This window comes from Watersipora subatra, chromosome 7 (genome assembly GCF_963576615.1).
Source record: "Watersipora subatra chromosome 7, tzWatSuba1.1, whole genome shotgun sequence".
Classification (NCBI taxonomy): domain Eukaryota; kingdom Metazoa; phylum Bryozoa; class Gymnolaemata; order Cheilostomatida; family Watersiporidae; genus Watersipora; species Watersipora subatra.
In genome coordinates, this window is record NC_088714.1 from 56816204 (window position 1) to 56823301 (window position 7098).

A 7098-nucleotide genomic window follows, 5' to 3' on the forward strand; every position below is an offset into this window, starting at 1 on the left:
GATGCAAAGTTTGCAATAAAAACTTGCTTCAGGATCAAGGCACTGGAGAAAATAAAGCTATTTGGCAAATCCAATATGATTTGATGTGTTCAAGTTTGCTCAGAATTAAAACGTCATGCAAATAAAATGTAACTTCCATGTCGGAGCAGCTGGGTTTCTTCAGCAAAATTACCATTTTAGAACAAAGTTTTTTTTTGTTTGTCAACCCATTGAGGCATGGCTTTGCCTCACTCAGAGCAGAGAAAGTTGGCAGTTGCATTTTGACACTTCTAGCAGGTGTGTGCAACTTAATGCAAACATGCCAACTATAAAATACTCTAATTACGCAATCAGCTATGCTGTTTGACACAGTCATAATTACGCTCAAAATTTATGTAGCACGCCGAGAGTCTTTGTGGACAAATTTTACTTGGATATTTACATCTGGAAAACTATGCCTTGGATCGCTATCTATTACTAAGTAAATATTTGAGGAAGCTAGAAGTTCAGTGCACCCTTCGCATACGATTACTCTGATATACAAGTTTTTTCACCTTACGAAGTTGAACATGGTGAGATTTTCACCTCATCATACAACTTTTTTTTCACTAAACATATTCAAGAAAATGTTGCCTGCGTTCAAACTTGGCAGTCAGTGTGCTTATTACGTATGTCGAAATAACAAAGATGCCAAAAAAGCATTTTGACAACAATTAGAAGAGACACGATGATCGACTTTGCTCAGGTCAGCATTCCACAAAGGGGATTTTTTGAAAAGTGCATAAGCCAGAGCAAATATTCATTTTAGTGTTATTTTCCTTCTTACTTTTAAAATTTATTTAGCGTACTTATATTATATGTACAAATATCTACATTTAATTTGTTAGCTATGGAATCTGAGACCGACACAAACGTTACAAGACAAAAGAAAAATATTTTCATGACAACAAAGTTGGAGGTTATAAATGAATAGGAAGAAGGCAGTCATATCGTTAAAATTGCCAAGGAATATGGTCACAACTAATTAACAATTGCAATTATTGTTATTAAAGACAAGAAATCCAGTAAAGCAAACACAAGGAAGAGCTTATGACTGACGACTTGAAGGAGTTTGAGGCTATATGCGCAAGATCAGCATTCAAGAGGAGCAGCCATTTAGGGTGGCAGGGAAGTAGAAGAGACAAAAAACCTACATTGGCAGAAAAAAATTTAACTGTTCAATTTACTGTTGTAGATTGGTACATAAAAACAATACTGTACATTGTCTGTATAATATATATCATTGATTTATCTTCTTTGTATGTCACGTTTTTCAAATTTTATTATATTTCATGTTTTATTTATGTCATTCTGATTTTATGTTTTATTTTCTTGTTTAATCTTGTTTTTGCAAGTAGGCTTGTTTTCTACTATGTAAATACAAATCACCATTTCTGTAACTCATATAACTAGCTACCCAAGAAAATTGATGCATCCACATTACTTTCCAAAACTTGCTAAAGCTCTGCCATCTAAGGTATAATTCCGTACAAACTTCTGTGTGTATGGTTACATTGATTATCGGGCACGTTTCATACAAGACAAACTATTGTATAACTTTTTTCCGGGTCCTTTTACAAGCCTTAGTTAGCTAGCAATTTTCTGCATTGCACCACCATTTACAGGGCACCAGCAAGCATCATCCTTTATAAGTGATCAACAGGCTATATTTTATATTGCAATGCGTTAGCTTGTTTTCTTAGAGAACTCTCTGCACCAGCAGGAAAGATGTGTCTTTCTGGCCAGTTCTGCTTTTTAAGACCAAAAAGTGTTAAACCTTTTTATTTTAAAATCAGTCGAAAAACTTGGCTAGGATTAAGCAGCTTCTTTTAGCCTGCTAAAAATTTCTATTTCATAACTGCATCACCAGTCCTTTATACTGTTTAATTAGGTTAAAAAAGGTTTTAACCAGGCATACTAAATGTTATAGTAAAAGTGAGGACAGAATATATAAATTCTTGTATAAATCATATTTTCACACTTGAGATTGTGTATTGTGAAAAATAAAAATTGTAAAAATATTTTTTTTAAATCCCTATACTTTCAACTTGTTCCAAAACCATCATTTTGACCCACCATGGAAAACATGGAAAGAACAAACTTCATGCGCAATATTTGTTTTTGCTAGAGTAAATCAATGATCTAACTAGTTTCTTAGGATTTATTCTACCTTTTCAGTAATTTTCTATGGGCCAATCTTAGGGCTAAACAACTTCCAGAAAAGGAAGCATATAGAGAAGGCATCTTCAGTAAATTAACCTGTTGTTTCCTCTTTCTACTTTCTTTTCTTTGTACTATCAATAGTTTTAGCTAGATTTTCTGAGGTGAGGCAGCGCTGGTAAATTAAGAATTAGTTGAATAAGATTATTCATAATTTAATCATCTTGTTTTTCTTGTCAGTCACTTTTACACGTGTTTAAATTTATTTCTCATCAACACTATAAATAATATAAATCAGTGTCCCATCTTAAAAACATGTTTCAGACATAACATATCATTATTTCCTGTACAAACATCAAATTACAATCTAGTATTAATAAGCACCTTGTAGCGGCTGTACAAAGCAAGCTTAAAAAATCTATACATGCAAGGAGAACCATGTATCAATATAAAATACATTTTGATATTATCAATAGGATCAGTAAAAGCAAAGTGCTGCAAAAGATGTGAATCATTTAAGACAGAACAATAATAACACTTGGATTTGAAGAGTTCCTTAATTAAATTTTTATTTCCATTTTCATTTATTTTCCATACAAATAAAATATGTTGTGTATATGATATACACGTATGTATAGAAACATATATATGCATCTATCTAATGTTTATATATATTTAAATGAATCCGTATAATACTGTTAATGTTTAATGATATTTAAGTTTGAAGAGTCAGTGAATTAAATGTACTAATTAATATTAAAGTTACTAATTAACTATCATAGTATTAACTGTGTATTACACACTTACTCTATTACTATGGAGTGCCATTTGTAAAATTTTGTGATATTCACACTATAAAAACATTTTTAGTATATCAGTTTACATGTTTAATATGTGAAGATTCGTGTTTAGTATGCTAACTTACATATTTAGTATGCCAACTTACATGTTTAGTATTTGAAGATTCGTGTTTAGTATGTCAGTTCACATGTTTTATATGGCAAGGTTCATGTTTAGTTTGCTAATTTACATGTTTAGTATGTGAAAATTGTTGTTTAGTATGTCAAAATTCATGTTTGGTATGCTAACTTTAATGTTTTGTATTGCGAAACGCGCATGTTCGCTATTCCGTTGCGATCCTGTTTGATATGCCAATACACATGTTTGTTATTCAACTTTTATTTTATATGCGATCTCCTTTTTACTACATTTCGAAGAAATGCTCCTAAGTCAATCGCGCCCTTTTTACACGTAGCCCGCGGCCCATCGCTAAATAGTTGGCAAACTATTTAGCGTAAGTAGTCAGTAGTCGTAACTCAGTAAGTCGACGGATAACTTCCTCAATATATTAGAAATAAAAAGGCCGATGAAGAAATCCACGTCGTTGTTACTACAAAACAGAACAGCAACCTACAATACTCACTTGCTGAGGTAAAGAAAATCAGATATAGAAAGTTGAGTCTTAATAGAATCTTGCCTTACCTTTTTTCAAAGTCCAAGTAACTTGAATTTGAAAGAATTTTCTATTAAACGAACGAATGTGGCAAAGCTAGCTTCGGATGCACGCGGTGAGGAAATCTCGCTAGTCTTCGCTCTCCAGGGTCATCGATCGAAATTTTCCAAGTTTGCCAACTATTTAGCGATGGGCCGCGGGCTACGTGTAAAAAAGGGCGCGATTGACTTAGGAGCATTTCATCGAAATGTAATAAAAAGGAGATCGCATATAAAATAAAAGTTGAATAACAAACATGTGTATTGGCATATCAAACAGGATCGCAACGGAATAGCGAACATGCGCGTTTCGCAATACAAAACATTAAAGTTAGCATACCAAAGATGAATTTTGACATACTAAACAACAATCTTCACATACTAAACATGTAAATTAGCATACTAAACATGAACCTTGCCATATAAAACCTGTGAACTGACATACTAAACACGAATCTTCAAATACTAAACATGTAAATTGGCATACTAAATATGTAAGTTAGCATACTAAACTTGAATCTTCACATATTAAACATGTAAACTGATATACTGAAAATGTTTTTATAGTGTGAATATCACAAAATTTTACAAATGGCACTCCATATATTACACATAATTCTGTAAACCACTAGTTAAAGTAGGAAATCAACTTCTGATTTGCAAGTAATTTGAAATAAACTAAAAATGTAAAAAAAATGGCACGCCGACTTTTTTACTCTGAAAATTTTCTTATATATTTGGAAATTTTTTCCGTTAATGTGTAATCAAAACTGGCTTGACACTTTACTAGTTTACAAGGAACCACACCACTTTGAGTATGTAAAGCAACATATATTTTTTTATTTACAGTTTTACAAATAAATATATAATATATATACATTAGTAAACATCTACTCTATGAATGACAATCGTTGTCTGTCCGCATTATAGAGTACCGTAGTTTTCGGACTATTAGCCTCTACATTTTCTGATGGTTTGTGAACCATGCAGCTTAAATAAAGGTGCTGCTATTCTATGGTTTTTCATTTCACTGCTAGAGCGCTTTAACGGGAATCTGCGGTTAATGCGACTTTATACATAACCTATTCATCATTTTTACACAAAAACACGTGGGCGCTGGTTAGCGCGCCTCTTTACAGTGCCCAACGGCAATGTTCCGTTTTAAACAGTAAAGTTGCTGCCATGTTAAAAAGCACCATCATGAGTTCTGCGGCCTATACAAAGGTGCCCATACAGCTATACAAATGTACTACCCATGAAATGAAATAAATTAATGAGTAGTAATTTACATGCAATTAATATTTACTGCCAACGTGTACCGAGAAGGTCACGTAAACGTTTGTTTCTTGTGGTCATGGGAAAAAACGAAGTTCTCACATACTAAATTTCTACATCAAAAAAGTAAGTACTTTTTATTCAATGCTGTATTGTCTATGAATTGCCACGCTTCCACTACATAACCCTTTCACTTGCGTCCGTGTACAAATTTACCTATCGGCTTACTGTCAGCCATTTTGCCAATATTGCTTCATATGTATACAATATTTTTTCAATTTCAAACTCCATCTAGAATGTTTGTTTTGGTTATAAATTTCATTTTGCCAACATGTTAACGCGCACTGTTATGCAAAAAATTCACTGTATCTATACTTTGTACATTGATAAAGCGATGTGGAGCTCCGAAGCTAAAACGATCCTCAACAATATTCTTTATTCTTCCAAAGCCATTACTTCCACTACCATCAGAGTCGACACTGCTATTGCTATTTTAATTATCTGCGTAATCACAAAAATCTGAATCGGCTATAATGTCATCAACATACATGTAAGTAATTGTTTTCTAACTCAGACGCCTTTGATGAACTTACACAAAAATGTTCGTTTTTAAGTTGGAAATTCCCAAACAAAGATTAAAATATTTAACTTTAGGCTAATTTTATAGAGAAATCTTAGGACAACACTGTCACTACCATAAAAGTCCTAAAGATCGTTGATTATGTTATCAACGAATAATAAAATTCAGTTGCTAGCAAGTGCTGGTGAAGTCTCAAAAATGCGTATACGCGGTCTACCATAGAAAACGCATAAATGAGTCTACTTCAGTAAAAGGGTTTAAAACGTTGGCTTTGCCACTGTTTGTGATAGTAAACATTTTCATTTCCTTCCGCAGCCGAGTTACTTTTACTTTTTTTCAGCTACGAGGGCTGCAGAACTACAGCTACTGCAGAATTTGCACGGGTTATGCTACTACGTTTTACCTACTAAATTTCTACTTCAAAAAGGTAAGTACTTCCTATTCAATGTTGTATTGTATTTTCTATGAATTGGCACACCTCAACTACTTAATAACGTTGGATTTGCCACTGTTCGTGATAGTGGGACAAGTTCATTCCCTTCTGCAGCTGAGTTACTAATTTTTTTTCCGGTTACGAGTAGGCCTACTGTAATTTACTACTACAGAACTTGCATGAGTACTTTGAGGGTTGCGATAGGAGATGGTGCATAGAAAGAGAGCAGCTGGCATCGATTTATTGTCACCCTGCTTTAGCCATGACTAGCTATACGTCGCCTGCTCAAAAGTAGGCACAAACCGAAAACTGTTTGTTCATACACCCAACAAAAAAACAAAAAATGTTGTCTACCCGCAAATGTTGCATTGAACTAACATTGTGTTATTGTTACATCATGCTATGTTCTTCCTGTTCTGCTATACCACATGCAGCATTTTCTAACAAATTTTTCAGTATATATATATATTTTCATGCATTCGTTATCCTTTTTGTATCTCATAAAAAGGCTATCATGTGGGCGTTATGTTTTATTATTGTAAGGTGTTAAAGCTGTATCTACATTGACATCATACTGTCTGTGCTGTTATACATATAAATTTTATCGACACAACCTCATTACGGTTTGTATATATCATGTCAAAACACAGGCTATAGACAAAAAACTGGTGAGCTAAGATTAGTGTTTTAAGCATGTAGAAGTCTTCATTCAATAAATAAATCCTGGCAATAGCGGAATATTTTGTATAATTTTTTAAAAGATGCAAAACTTTTCAATACTCCCAGTTTGAAGAACTGATGTTTGCTTAGCAATGTCAATTTCATTATCAGTTATCTGTACACAAGTAGGGCAAGTCCGATTTGAGTGGTTTAAAACTGATGCATTGTAGACTAGCTGTAAAACGTATTGCAGATTTCCATTGTTCTCCCCAACATTATTGACATATATGACTGCATATGTGTATGCATAGTGTTATCAGGGCAAAATATTTCAGTGAACTGTATATTTGGAGTTGTTTTACCGTATGAAAGACAACTCTCAATAAACCTCTTGCTGTACATGAATCTGTTTTTGTGGACGGGTAATGCAGCTAGCGGTTTCGGGCAGTGGCATCACTCGGGGATGCGCGGGAGACTTTTT